This window comes from Drosophila novamexicana, unplaced genomic scaffold (assembly GCF_003285875.2).
Source record: "Drosophila novamexicana strain 15010-1031.04,08,12 unplaced genomic scaffold, DnovRS2.1 tig00000121-arrow-pilon, whole genome shotgun sequence".
In the NCBI taxonomy this organism is placed as follows: domain Eukaryota; kingdom Metazoa; phylum Arthropoda; class Insecta; order Diptera; family Drosophilidae; genus Drosophila; species Drosophila novamexicana.
Window position 1 is genome coordinate 266,966 of NW_020824773.1, and position 16,098 is coordinate 283,063.

At 38.9% G+C, this 16,098-nt stretch overlaps 1 non-coding gene across 1 annotated transcript; it reads left to right on the forward strand.

Moving 5' to 3' along the window:
• Window positions 1–1,640: 1,640 nt before the first annotated feature.
• On the forward strand, window positions 1,641–1,713 carry Trnar-acg. Its single transcript has one exon. It is a non-coding gene; the product is annotated as a tRNA-Arg (tRNA).
• Window positions 1,714–16,098: the final 14,385 nt, after the last annotated feature.

Consider the following 16,098-nt stretch of genomic DNA (forward strand, 5'->3'; position numbering starts at 1 on the left):
TTGCGCAAAAGTTGCTGTGTCACAGTTTGCGCAAACAACATGCATGTTTTCTAATGATTTAAACTTTAGGTTGCGAGTTCACCTCGTACACATGTACGTATGTATGTCATGTGTAAGTTAAAACAACAATTATTATTTATTGTGTAAAAGTTTTTTATTTGTGAAAATTAATTCGCACAGAATCATCAATTTTAGGGGTACCACCTCTCTTTTAGTATCAGTGGGATTAAAATGAGTACTTGAAATTTTGATTATTTCTAAAAAATAATTTTTTCAAAATTAGTCGTCACTTCTCTGCAATCTGCTAAGCTTATTCGAAATTTCTTCGAAATTAATTTTTAATGATTTTTTTTTTTTTTTAAGTAATCTTTCGTAATAGCTATATGTTTAAAATTATTATTTGTATAAAAATAAAAGCTCATTTTTTTCTTGATTTTAAATTTTATTGCAATACAATTTAAAAATTATTAATAGCTCTCAAATTCAAAATTAGCTATATGTCATGTGATGTAAATTATAAACTATAAATATAAAAGTTTTCTGCAATTACAGTCAAGCAGAGTTAAAGCAATCTCATCGGTTCAAAAACCTTTCAAAGATTAGCCACAATTTGTGCCAATTTCCAGCTTTGTATTAGTTCAACCTTCCTCTCATGCACTCGATAGCTTCTCCAAATAACCACTCTCTGTAATTAAAACCTCAAACAATCAAACTGAATCCGATCTGACCACAAAAAAAAAGAAGAAAACTTTCGGCACACACGTAAAGATTTTCACACGCACTTTGAGCAGGAATTTTTGTAACGGGACTACGTTGTATCCGAACCGAGTTTCATTGGCTGCCTGTCTTTGATTTCGTTGGTCCGACCATCGACGTGATATTTGCTTAATTTTTGCCTAGGGGTTTGATTTGGTTTGGTTTGCACGAATAATTATTTGCCCATTTGGGATAAAGTTTTCCTGCAGCCAGGTAATTTTCGCAAAGCGATTTCAGCTGGTAATGGGAACTGTACTGCACTCGGGGTAGACAAAAACAATTAGAATCGGAATCAAACGAAGCAAACCGGAAACAACAGACACAGGCACACACGCACACACACACAACTAGACACACTCACACACGGACACTCACGGACAGGCACATGGACAGGCTATTCAAGCATACAAAGCGGATATCGGACAGTTGATTCTGATGGAAATCAATCGGAATTCATGTTACATTTTTGCCTGTCGACAGACGTCCAACGCATTGTCATTGTATTTAAGCAAAAATTTGTCGTTTGCTGATGATGAGTTTCTACTGTACGAGTGCTTAAATTGTTTGTCAAGTCTCCTCTATGGTGTGTAGGGTCATATACACTAACCAGTTCTCAAGAGACCCGACGCTTATGTAGCTTTCTATCTGTCTCTTAATATACATATCTCTATCTCTATTATAGCTCACAGTACGGTGTTGTTGTGTTTGCTTTTGATTGTTGTTTTATTTATTCACACTTAATTCTCATGTTTCGTTTATTGTGTTGTTTTTGTTGTGAGCTAAAAATAGCTCTGATAAGCGCCCGCTCGATCGTTCACTGCGCGTCTATGCTGAGCATAGCAAGTTGCTGTTCAACTATTGAAATTGCTGACGAGTGTACCAACGGTCCTGTGGCGCAATGGATAACGCGTCTGACTACGGATCAGAAGATTCCAGGTTCGACTCCTGGCAGGATCGACTCTTTTTTTTTGTTAAATATTTTATTGTTTATTTTATATGTAAATGTGACTAGATTTTTGATACTCAGTTTAACTACAGATAACATTTTGAGGTATTTATAAGTAAGAAATTGAAATCATGAGCAATTTTTACAAAATATCAATTTATTTCTTTTTCTTTTTTAAATTTTGTTTTTTACACATATATCTTTGATGTTTATGTTATTTATATCACTAGAAGTTATATATATACGAAATATATATATATATAAAATATAATTACTTATACTTTTTTATTATTTAAGTACAGGTAAGCTTTTATTTGTCACGAATCACTTGATTGCTCCTTGCTTGTCGCAGTTTCAGTTGAGCAAATGTTTAATGTTTGTTTTTTAAATTCTTTTTATTTTGTTTTTGTTTTTGGTTACCATATTTTACGATGCCACACATAAAACACAAGCAAATCTCACACATAAACCAACACTCATCTGTCTCACACACACGTACAAAAATGTTGGTTGAATATAATTTCATTATGCCATACCCCGCCCCTGCCTTTGACACGGAACCCCACCAGCAGAAACTGTCAACACGGGGCTTTCCCATTTCCTTTGCTGTTAACATTGCCAAGAGCAATCCCAGATAACGGTTTACTTTCTTAATCTTTGTACATAATTTTTGCAACCTCATGTTACGCAATTTCGGGGATGTTGAAGCATCCGTGTGGATGTACTCTATACGAGAAGGCAGCTTGCATTTGTGATACACTTTGTAACGTAAAAGCAAAATAAATTAAGTTGCTAATTAAAAAATCCCTTTTTTTAGTTAGACTTAGGCTTAATATTGAAGTATAGAAATATTGCTTAGAATATTGATTTGATTAATTTAATTGAAAACAAATATTCTATTTTTTCTATAATATTAAATAACTGAGTTATCAAATCTATATGCCTAGGGAATCAAATATTCTGAAGCTACGCTATCTTTCTATGATGATATTTTAATATAAATTAAATTATTCGGCGTTTGTATACGTGATTTAAAAACTAAATAAGCTATTTGTTTTTATTTCTATTGTTTTAAAATGACCCATTACTCTTTTTATTATGCCGTTTTTATAGTTAGTGCAAAAGCCGCCTTGCTACAGCTGTAGCTAATTTTCCAGGCGTATTTTTATCTATCTTGTATCTTACGTTTATGGGTGGGCCTGTCTTTTATTTTGGCTGTGTTGTGGTTAGGCCTGGCCTTGGGCGCATCCCCGCCCCGCACACACATGCGTCTGTGCAGGTGTCCTTGCTGAGACGTCGTGTCATTTCCTGTTGAAAGTAGGTAGCTATGGGGCAACCGTATAGTTAATCCAACGCTGAGTAGCGCCCCTCTTTTATGTTGCATCCCCCCACAAAAGTTTTCAATGAACTTTGGTGCACTTCACTTTGTTTTCTTTTCTAGACCTCTCAGCTCTTTACTCTACTCCAGGCCACTTCACTCGGCTCCACTCCGCTCAGTGTGCAGCTCAAGTCAAGTGTGGAGGCGACGTCGACGCCGCACTTGACCGTAGTCAACAACAAAACCGCAAGGAGCTGCGGCGTCCCACCCGTGGGCCTGGCGGAGGGGCATCTCAGCTACGCTTTCAATTACCAACTTAGCGCTGATTACTTATTCCTCAGCGCAAAATCCTGGCATGCGCTAAGCTCCATAGCCGACCCGCCTTCTCCTTGGCCAGACCACAAGGCATATTAGTCAAAGCGAATGGCTGCTTGCCCATAAGGAGTTGCCATGGATTCGTCTTATCCTGTCGCACTTTCACTGGCCTCTCAGTTCGACTTTGCCACTTAATCTCGCCTTTTTGGTATGCACGGACTGTATTCAAATGAATTCTGATTGAATTCATTGAAGCTCATCAGTGAGAAGCGATTTTTTCTGATCTAAGACAGACACACACACACACAGACAAAGCTACATGCATATATATACACGTTGAGCCAGTCAGTCAGATTCTGGGCTGGTCCTGGTTGAGCACATCCCTCAGACATTTATTTTCAGTAATGGAAAAAATGTGTTCTGCAATTTCGCTCATTTTTATACATAAATTTTGCCACGCAGCGCTATGCATACACACGGACACACACACACAAACACTCGCACAGATATATACTCGCATAATGCTAAAAAGTAAAGTAAATAAAGGATAATGCAGCAAGGATATAAATTACATAAAGCAGCACGAGAATGACTAACTGTGGCAGGCAGCCGCTCGGACGTGAACGTGGCCAGCATTGGACTACTCAAACACGGATAGCTACCGCTACAGTGGCAAACGGAAGCCAAGCCGGCGCATTAGAAAATGGCGCACCGGAAATAGGAAGTATTTTTAACGATTGGTAAATTTTTGACTGGCGGCGCACAGACCTGTCATACCACTCGCCCCCAGGCCTCCGCAGCAGTGCGACGCACATCCCTGAACGCATCGTCTAATATTCTTATGTTATTGATGGAAATGCAAATTGGATTTTGGAAATTTGCTTCCTTGTTTGGTTTTGCTCTCAGGATCAGGCACTGCAGGCCCCAGACAGGCGTTTACCAATTTGCTTTGGGACTTGCGCGAAAATTTATAGAAAATTATTAACGGCAGGCGAGCGTTGCATTTATCATTCGCAATTTGTGTTTGCTTAGCATTTGTGGCCAAGCGCTTTGCCCTCGAGGTGAAGTGGACAGTCAGGGAAGCCAGGGCAGCTATCCACTAGAAATGGGTGCGTGTCGTTTTCGTGACACGAAAAAGCAACGAGGAGACTAATAAAACTGTGTATACCCTTGAAAGGGATATTCTACTTTTTATACCCTGAACCCATTAAAATGGGTATAAGGGTATATTGTATTTGTGCGAAAGACAAATGTATGTAACAGGCAGAAGGAAGCAAACTTCGTGAAAATCGGATGAGATTTGGCCGAGATATGGGGGTGGTAATTTTTGACCCATGTCTATATACGAATCTTGGGGTAAGATTTGGACATGAATTTCGACTTAAAAATCGCTATTCATATTTGAATGCCAGATTAATCTAGAGGGAAAACCACGAAGAAAAAGCCAAACTTCGTGAAAATCGGATGAGATTTGGCCGAGATATGGCGGTGGTAATTTTTGACCCATGTCTATATACGAATCTTGGGGTAAGATTTGGACATGCACTTCGACTAAAAAATCGGTGTCGAGATTTGAATGCCACATTAATAAAGAGGTAAATCCACGAAGAGAAAGCCAAACTTCGTGAAAATCGGATGAGATTTGGCCGAGATATGGGGGTGGTAATTTTTGACCCATGTCTATATACGAATTTTGGGGTAAGATTTGGACATGCATTTCGACTAAAAAATCGATGTCGAGATTTGAATGCCACATTAATCTAGAGGGAAAACCATAAAGAAAACGCCAAACTTCGTGAAAATCGGATGAGATTTGGCCGAGATATGGGGGTGGTAATTTTTGACCCATGTCTATATACGAATCTTGGGGTAAGATTTGGACATGAATTTCGACTAAAAAATCGCTATTCATATTTGAATGCCAGATTAATCTAGAGGGAAAACCATGAAGAAAAAGCCAAACTTCGTGAAAATCGGATGAGATTTGGCCGAGATATGGGGGTGGTCATTTTTGACCCATGTCTATATACGAATCTTGGGGTAAGATTTGGACACGAATTTCGACTAAAAAATCGGTGTTCAGACATGAATGCCAGATTAATCTAGAGGGAAAACCATGAAGAAAAAGCCAAACTTCGTGAAAATCGGATGAAATTTGACCGAGTTATGGGGGTGGTAATTTTTGACCCATGTCTATATACGAATCTTGGGGTAAGATTTGGACATGAATTTCGACCAAAAAATCGGTGTCGGGATTTGAATGCCACATTAATCTAGAGGGAAAACCATGAAGAAAACGCCAAACTTCGTGAAAATCGGATGAGATTTGGCCGAGATATGGGGGTGGTAATTTTTGACCCATGTCTATATACGAATCTTGGGGTAAGATTTGGACATGAATTTCGGCTAAAAAATCGGTGTTCAGATATGAATGCCAGATTAATCTAGAGGGAAACCCATGAAGAAAAAGCCAAACTTCGTGAAAATCGGATGAGATTTAACCGAGTTATGGGGGTGGTAATTTTTGACCCATGTCTATATACGAATCTTGGGGTAAGATTTGGACATGAATTTCGAGCGAAAAATCGGCGTCGAGCTTTGAATGCCACATTAATGTAGAGGGAAAACCATGAAGAAAAAGCCAAACTTCGTGAAAATCGGATGAGATTTGGCCGAGATATGGGGGTGGTAAATTTTGACCCATGTCTATATACGAATCTTGGGGTAAGATTTGGACATGAATTTCGAGCAAAAAATCGGTGTCGAGATTTGAATGCCACATTGATATAGAGGTAAATCCATTAAGAAAAAGCCAAACTTCGTGAAAATCGGATGAGATTTGGCCGAGATATGGGGGTGGTAGTTTTTGACCCATGTCTATATACGAATCTTGGGGTAAGATTTGGACATGAATTTCGACCAAAAAATGGGTGTCGAGATTTGAATGCCACATTAATATAGAGGTAAATCCATGAAGAAAAAGCCAAACTTCGTGAAAATCGGATGAGATTTGACCGAGTTATGGGGGTGGTAATTTTTGACCCATGTCTATATACGAATCTTGGGGTAAGATTTGGACATGAATTTCGACCAAAAAATCGGTGTCGAGATTTGAATGCCACATTAATATAGAGGTAAATCCATGAAGAAAATGCCAAACTTCGTGAAAATCGGATGAGATTTGGCCGAGATATGGGGGTAGTAATTTTTGACCCATGTCTATATACGAATCTTGGGGTAAGATTTGGACATGCATTTCGACTAAAAAATCGATGTCGAGATTTGAATGCCACATTAATCTAGAGGGAAAACCATGAAGAAAAAGCCAAACTTCGTGAAAATCGGATGAGATTTGGCCGAGATATGGGGGTGGTAATTTTTGACCCATGTCTATATACGAATCTTGGGGTAAGATTTGGACATGCACTTCGACTAAAAAATCGATGTCGAGATTTGAATGCCACATTAATCTAGAGGTAAATCCACGAAGAGAAAGCCAAACTTCGTGAAAATCGGATGAGATTTGGCCGAGATATGGGGGTGGTAATTTTTGACCCATGTCTATATACGAATTTTGGGGTAAGATTTGGACATGCATTTCGACTAAAAAATCGATGTCGAGATTTGAATGCCACATTAATAAAGAGGTAAATCCACGAAGAGAAAGCCAAACTTCGTGAAAATCGGATGAGATTTGGCCGAGATATGGGGGTGGTAATTTTTGACCCATGTCTATATACGAATCTTGGGGTAAGATTTGGACATGCACTTCGACTAAAAAATCGGTGTCGAGATTTGAATGCCACATTAATAAAGAGGTAAATCCACGAAGAGAAAGCCAAACTTCGTGAAAATCTGATGAGATTTGGCCGAGATATGGGGGTGGTAATTTTTGACCCATGTCTATATACGAATTTTGGGGTAAGATTTGGACATGCATTTCGACTAAAAAATCGATGTTGAGATTTGAATGCCACATTAATCTAGAGGGAAAACCATGAAGAAAAAGCCAAACTTCGTGAAAATCGGATGAGATTTGGCCGAGATATGGGGGTAGTAATTTTTGACCCATGTCTATATACGAATCTTGGGGTAAGATTTGGACATGAATTTCGACTTAAAAATCGCTATTCATATTTGAATGCCAGATTAATCTAGAGGGAAAACCACGAAGAAAAAGCCAAACTTCGTGAAAATCGGATGAGATTTGGCCGAGATATGGGGGTGGTAATTTTTGACCCATGTCTATATACGAATCTTGGGGTAAGATTTGGACATGCACTTCGACTAAAAAATCGGTGTCGAGATTTGAATGCCACATTAATAAAGAGGTAAATCCACGAAGAGAAAGCCAAACTTCGTGAAAATCGGATGAGATTTGGCCGAGATATGGGGGTGGTAATTTTTGACCCATGTCTATATACGAATTTTGGGGTAAGATTTGGACATGCATTTCGACTAAAAAATCGATGTCGAGATTTGAATGCCACATTAATCTAGAGGGAAAACCATAAAGAAAACGCCAAACTTCGTGAAAATCGGATGAGATTTGGCCGAGATATGGGGGTGGTAATTTTTGACCCATGTCTATATACGAATCTTGGGGTAAGATTTGGACATGAATTTCGACTAAAAAATCGCTATTCATATTTGAATGCCAGATTAATCTAGAGGGAAACCCATGAAGAAAAAGCCAAACTTCGTGAAAATCGGATGAGAGTTGGCCGAGATATGGGGGTGGTCATTTTTGACCCATGTCTATATACGAATCTTGGGGTAAGATTTGGACACGAATTTCGACTAAAAAATCGGTGTTCAGACATGAATGCCAGATTAATCTAGAGGGAAAACCATGAAGAAAAAGCCAAACTTCGTGAAAATCGGATGAAATTTGACCGAGTTATGGGGGTGGTAATTTTTGACCCATGTCTATATACGAATCTTGGGGTAAGATTTGGACATGAATTTCGACCAAAAAATCGGTGTCGGGATTTGAATGCCACATTAATCTAGAGGGAAAACCATGAAGAAAACGCCAAACTTCGTGAAAATCGGATGAGATTTGGCCGAGATATGGGGGTGGTAATTTTTGACCCATGTCTATATACGAATTTTGGGGTAAGATTTGGACATGCATTTCGACTAAAAAATCGATGTCGAGATTTGAATGCCACATTAATAAAGAGGTAAATCCACGAAGAGAAAGCCAAACTTCGTGAAAATCGGATGAGATTTGGCCGAGATATGGGGGTGGTAATTTTTGACCCATGTCTATATACGAATCTTGGGGTAAGATTTGGACATGCACTTCGGCTAAAAAATCGGTGTCGAGATTTGAATGCCACATTAATAAAGAGGTAAATCCACGAAGAGAAAGCCAAACTTCGTGAAAATCGGATGAGATTTGGCCGAGATATGGGGGTGGTAATTTTTGACCCATGTCTATATACGAATTTTGGGGTAAGATTTGGACATGCATTTCGACTAAAAAATCGATGTTGAGATTTGAATGCCACATTAATCTAGAGGGAAAACCATGAAGAAAAAGCCAAACTTCGTGAAAATCGGATGAGATTTGGCCGAGATATGGGGGTAGTAATTTTTGACCCATGTCTATATACGAATCTTGGGGTAAGATTTGGACATGAATTTCGACTTAAAAATCGCTATTCATATTTGAATGCCAGATTAATCTAGAGGGAAAACCACGAAGAAAAAGCCAAACTTCGTGAAAATCGGATGAGATTTGGCCGAGATATGGGGGTGGTAATTTTTGACCCATGTCTATATACGAATCTTGGGGTAAGATTTGGACATGCACTTCGACTAAAAAATCGGTGTCGAGATTTGAATGCCACATTAATAAAGAGGTAAATCCACGAAGAGAAAGCCAAACTTCGTGAAAATCGGATGAGATTTGGCCGAGATATGGGGGTGGTAATTTTTGACCCATGTCTATATACGAATTTTGGGGTAAGATTTGGACATGCATTTCGACTAAAAAATCGATGTCGAGATTTGAATGCCACATTAATCTAGAGGGAAAACCATAAAGAAAACGCCAAACTTCGTGAAAATCGGATGAGATTTGGCCGAGATATGGGGGTGGTAATTTTTGACCCATGTCTATATACGAATCTTGGGGTAAGATTTGGACATGAATTTCGACTAAAAAATCGCTATTCATATTTGAATGCCAGATTAATCTAGAGGGAAACCCATGAAGAAAAAGCCAAACTTCGTGAAAATCGGATGAGAGTTGGCCGAGATATGGGGGTGGTCATTTTTGACCCATGTCTATATACGAATCTTGGGGTAAGATTTGGACACGAATTTCGACTAAAAAATCGGTGTTCAGACATGAATGCCAGATTAATCTAGAGGGAAAACCATGAAGAAAAAGCCAAACTTCGTGAAAATCGGATGAAATTTGACCGAGTTATGGGGGTGGTAATTTTTGACCCATGTCTATATACGAATCTTGGGGTAAGATTTGGACATGAATTTCGACCAAAAAATCGGTGTCGGGATTTGAATGCCACATTAATCTAGAGGGAAAACCATGAAGAAAACGCCAAACTTCGTGAAAATCGGATGAGATTTGGCCGAGATATGGGGGTGGTAATTTTTGACCCATGTCTATATACGAATCTTGGGGTAAGATTTGGACATGAATTTCGGCTAAAAAATCGGTGTTCAGATATGAATGCCAGATTAATCTAGAGGGAAACCCATGAAGAAAAAGCCAAACTTCGTGAAAATCGGATGAGATTTAACCAAGTTATGGGGGTGGTAATTTTTGACCCATGTCTATATACGAATCTTGGGGTAAGATTTGGACATGAATTTCGAGCGAAAAATCGGTGTCGAGCTTTGAATGCCACATTAATGTAGAGGGAAAACAATGAAGAAAAAGCCAAACTTCGTGAAAATCGGATGAGATTTGGCCGAGATATGGGGGTGTTAAATTTTGACCCATGTCTATATACGAATCTTGGGGTAAGATTTGGACATGAATTTCGAGCAAAAAATCGGTGTCGAGATTTGAATGCCACATTGATATAGAGGTAAATCCATTAAGAAAAAGCCAAACTTCGTGAAAATCGGATGAGATTTGGCCGAGATATGGGGGTGGTAGTTTTTGACCCATGTCTATATACGAATCTGGGGGTAAGATTTGGACATGAATTTCGACCAAAAAATGGGTGTCGAGATTTGAATGCCACATTAATATAGAGGTAAATCCATGAAGAAAAAGCCAAACTTCGTGAAAATCGGATGAGATTTGACCGAGTTATGGGGGTGGTAATTTTTGACCCATGTCTATATACGAATCTTGGGGTAAGATTTGGACATGAATTTCGACCAAAAAATCGGTGTCGAGATTTGAATGCCACATTAATATAGAGGTAAATCCATGAAGAAAATGCCAAACTTCGTGAAAATCGGATGAGATTTGGCCGAGATATGGGGGTAGTAAATTTTGACCCATGTCTATATACGAATCTTGGGGTAAGATTTGGACATGAATTTCGACCAAAAAATCGGTGTCGAGATTTGAATGCCACATTAATATAGAGGTAAATCCATGAAGAAAATGCCAAACTTCGTGAAAATCGGATGAGATTTGGCCGAGATATGGGGGTGGTAAATTTTGACCCATGTCTATATACGAATCTTGGGGTATTTGGATTGGATTTGGACATGAATTTCGAGCAAAAAATCGGTGTCGAGCTTTGAATGCCACATTAATCTAGAGGGAAAACCACGAAGAAAAAGCCAAACTTCGTGAAAATCGGATGAGATTTGGCCGAGATATGGGGGTGGTAATTTTTGACCCATGTCTATATACGAATCTTGGGGTAAGATTTGGACATGCACTTCGACTAAAAAATCGGTGTCGAGATTTGAATGCCACATTAATAAAGAGGTAAATCCACGAAGAGAAAGCCAAACTTCGTGAAAATCGGATGAGATTTGGCCGAGATATGGGGGTGGTAATTTTTGACCCATGTCTATATACGAATTTTGGGGTAAGATTTGGACATGCATTTCGACTAAAAAATCGATGTCGAGATTTGAATGCCACATTAATCTAGAGGGAAAACCATGAAGAAAAAGCCAAACTTCGTGAAAATCGGATGAGATTTGGCCGAGATATGGGGGTAGTAAATTTTGACCCATGTCTATATACGAATCTTGGGGTAAGATTTGGACATGAATTTCGACTAAAAAATCGCTATTCATATTTGAATGCCAGATTAATCTAGAGGAAAAACCATGAAGAAAAAGCCAAACTTCGTGAAAATCGGATGAGATTTGGCCGAGATATGGGGGTGGTCATTTTTGACCCATGTCTATATACGAATCTTGGGGTAAGATTTGGACACGAATTTCGACTAAAAAATCGGTGTTCAGACATGAATGCCAGATTAATCTAGAGGGAAAACCGTGAAGAAAAAGCCAAACTTCGTGAAAATCGGATGAAATTTGACCGAGTTATGGGGGTGGTAATTTTTGACCCATGTCTATATACGAATCTTGGGGTAAGATTTGGACATGAATTTCGACCAAAAAATCGGTGTCGGGATTTGAATGCCACATTAATCTAGAGGGAAAACCATGAAGAAAACGCCAAACTTCGTGAAAATCGGATGAGATTTGGCCGAGATATGGGGGTGGTAATTTTTGACCCATGTCTATATACGAATCTTGGGGTATTTGGATTGGATTTGGACATGAATTTCGAGCAAAAAATCGGTGTCGAGATTTGAATGCCACATTAATATAGAGGTAAATCCATGAAGAAAAAGCCAAACTTCGTGAAAATCGGATGAGATTTGACCGAGTTATGGGGGTGGTAATTTTTGACCCATGTCTATATACGAATCTTGGGGTAAGATTTGGACATGAATTTCGACCAAAAAATCGGTGTCGAGATTTGAATGCCACATTAATATAGAGGTAAATCCATGAAGAAAATGCCAAACTTCGTGAAAATCGGATGAGATTTGGCCGAGATATGGGGGTAGTAAATTTTGACCCATGTCTATATACGAATCTTGGGGTAAGATTTGGACATGAATTTCGACCAAAAAATCGGTGTCGAGATTTGAATGCCACATTAATATAGAGGTAAATCCATGAAGAAAATGCCAAACTTCGTGAAAATCGGATGAGATTTGGCCGAGATATGGGGGTGGTAAATTTTGACCCATGTCTATATACGAATCTTGGGGTATTTGGATTGGATTTGGACATGAATTTCGAGCAAAAAATCGGTGTCGAGCTTTGAATGCCACATTAATCTAGAGGGAAAACCACGAAGAAAAAGCCAAACTTCGTGAAAATCGGATGAGATTTGGCCGAGATATGGGGGTGGTAATTTTTGACCCATGTCTATATACGAATCTTGGGGTAAGATTTGGACATGCACTTCGACTAAAAAATCGGTGTCGAGATTTGAATGCCACATTAATAAAGAGGTAAATCCACGAAGAGAAAGCCAAACTTCGTGAAAATCGGATGAGATTTGGCCGGGATATGGGGGTGGTAATTTTTGACCCATGTCTATATACGAATTTTGGGGTAAGATTTGGACATGCATTTCGACTAAAAAATCGATGTCGAGATTTGAATGCCACATTAATCTAGAGGGAAAACCATGAAGAAAAAGCCAAACTTCGTGAAAATCGGATGAGATTTGGCCGAGATATGGGGGTAGTAAATTTTGACCCATGTCTATATACGAATCTTGGGGTAAGATTTGGACATGAATTTCGACTAAAAAATCGCTATTCATATTTGAATGCCAGATTAATCTAGAGGAAAAACCATGAAGAAAAAGCCAAACTTCGTGAAAATCGGATGAGATTTGGCCGAGATATGGGGGTGGTCATTTTTGACCCATGTCTATATACGAATCTTGGGGTAAGATTTGGACACGAATTTCGACTAAAAAATCGGTGTTCAGACATGAATGCCAGATTAATCTAGAGGGAAAACCGTGAAGAAAAAGCCAAACTTCGTGAAAATCGGATGAAATTTGACCGAGTTATGGGGGTGGTAATTTTTGACCCATGTCTATATACGAATCTTGGGGTAAGATTTGGACATGAATTTCGACCAAAAAATCGGTGTCGGGATTTGAATGCCACATTAATCTAGAGGGAAAACCATGAAGAAAACGCCAAACTTCGTGAAAATCGGATGAGATTTGGCCGAGATATGGGGGTGGTAATTTTTGACCCATGTCTATATACGAATCTTGGGGTAAGATTTGGACATGAATTTCGACTAAAAAATCGGTGTTCAGATATGAATGCCAGATTAATCTAGAGGGAAACCCATGAAGAAAAAGCCAAACTTCGTGAAAATCGGATGAGATTTAACCGAGTTATGGGGGTGGTAATTTTTGACCCATGTCTATATACGAATCTTGGGGTAAGATTTGGACATGAATTTCGAGCGAAAAATCGGTGTCGAGCTTTGAATGCCACATTAATGTAGAGGGAAAACCATGAAGAAAAAGCCAAATTTCGTGAAAATCGGATGAGATTTGGCCGAGATATGGGGGTGGTAAATTTTGACCCATGTCTATATACGAATCTTGGGGTAAGATTTGGACATGAATTTCGAGCAAAAAATCGGTGTCGAGCTTTGAATGCCACATTAATAAAGAGGTAAATCCACGAAGAGAAAGCCAAACTTCGTGAAAATCGGATGAGATTTGGCCGAGATATGGGGGTGGTAATTTTTGACCCATGTCTATATACGAATTTTGGGGTAAGATTTGGACATGCATTTCGACTAAAAAATCGATGTCGAGATTTGAATGCCACATTAATCTAGAGGGAAAACCATGAAGAAAACGCCAAACTTCGTGAAAATCGGATGAGATTTGGCCGAGATATGGGGGTAGTAAATTTTGACCCATGTCTATATACGAATCTTGGGGTAAGATTTGGACATGAATTTCGACTAAAAAATCGCTATTCATAGTTGAATGCCAGATTAATCTAGAGGGAAAACCATGAAGAAAAAGCCAAACTTCGTGAAAATCGGATGAGATTTGGCCGAGATATGGGGGTGGTCATTTTTGACCCATGTCTATATACGAATCTTGGGGTAAGATTTGGACACGAATTTCGACTAAAAAATCGGTGTTCAGACATGAATGCCAGATTAATCTAGAGGGAAAACCATGAAGAAAAAGCCAAACTTCGTGAAAATCGGATGAAATTTGACCGAGTTATGGGGGTGGTAATTTTTGACCCATGTCTATATACGAATCTTGGGGTAAGATTTGGACATGAATTTCGACCAAAAAATCGGTGTCGGGATTTGAATGCCACATTAATCTAGAGGGAAAACCATGAAGAAAACGCCAAACTTCGTGAAAATCGGATGAGATTTGGCCGAGATATGGGGGTGGTAATTTTTGACCCATGTCTATATACGAATCTTGGGGTAAGATTTGGACATGAATTTCGACTAAAAAATCGGTGTTCAGATATGAATGCCAGATTAATCTAGAGGGAAACCCATGAAGAAAAAGCCAAACTTCGTGAAAATCGGATGAGATTTGGCCGAGATATGGGGGTGGTAATATTTGACCCATGTCTATATACGAATCTTGGGGTAAGATTTGGACATGAATTTCGAGCGAAAAATCGGTGTCGAGCTTTGAATGCCACATTAATGTAGAGGGAAAACCATGAAGAAAAAGCCAAATTTCGTGAAAATCGGATGAGATTTGGCCGAGATATGGGGGTGGTAAATTTTGACCCATGTCTATATACGAATCTTGGGGTAAGATTTGGACATGAATTTCGACCAAAAAATCGGTGTCGAGATTTGAATGCCACATTAATATAGAGTTAAATCCATTAAGAAAAAGCCAAACTTCGTGAAAATCGGATGAGATTTGGCCGAGATATGGGGGTGGTAGTTTTTGACCCATGTCTATATACGAATCTTGGGATAAGATTTGGACATGAATTTCGAGCGAAAAATCGGTGTCGAGCTTTGAATGCCACATTAATGTAGAGGGAAAACCATGAAGAAAAAGCCAAATTTCGTGAAAATCGGATGAGATTTGGCCGAGATATGGGGGTGGTAAATTTTGACCCATGTCTATATACGAATCTTGGGGTAAGATTTGGACATGAATTTCGAGCAAAAAATCGGTGTCGAGCTTTGAATGCCACATTAATAAAGAGGTAAATCCACGAAGAGAAAGCCAAACTTCGTGAAAATCGGATGAGATTTGGCCGAGATATGGGGGTGGTAATTTTTGACCCATGTCTATATACGAATTTTGGGGTAAGATTTGGACATGCATTTCGACTAAAAAAATCGATGTCGAGATTTGAATGCCACATTAATCTAGAGGGAAAACCATGAAGAAAACGCCAAACTTCGTGAAAATCGGATGAGATTTGGCCGAGATATGGGGGTAGTAAATTTTGACCCATGTCTATATACGAATCTTGGGGTAAGATTTGGACATGAATTTCGACTAAAAAATCGCTATTCATAGTTGAATGCCAGATTAATCTAGAGGGAAAACCATGAAGAAAAAGCCAAACTTCGTGAAAATCGGATGAGATTTGGCCGAGATATGGGGGTGGTCATTTTTGACCCATGTCTATATACGAATCTTGGGGTAAGATTTGGACACGAATTTCGACTAAAAAATCGGTGTTCAGACATGAATGCCAGATTAATCTAGAGGGAAAACCATGAAGAAAAAGCCAAACTT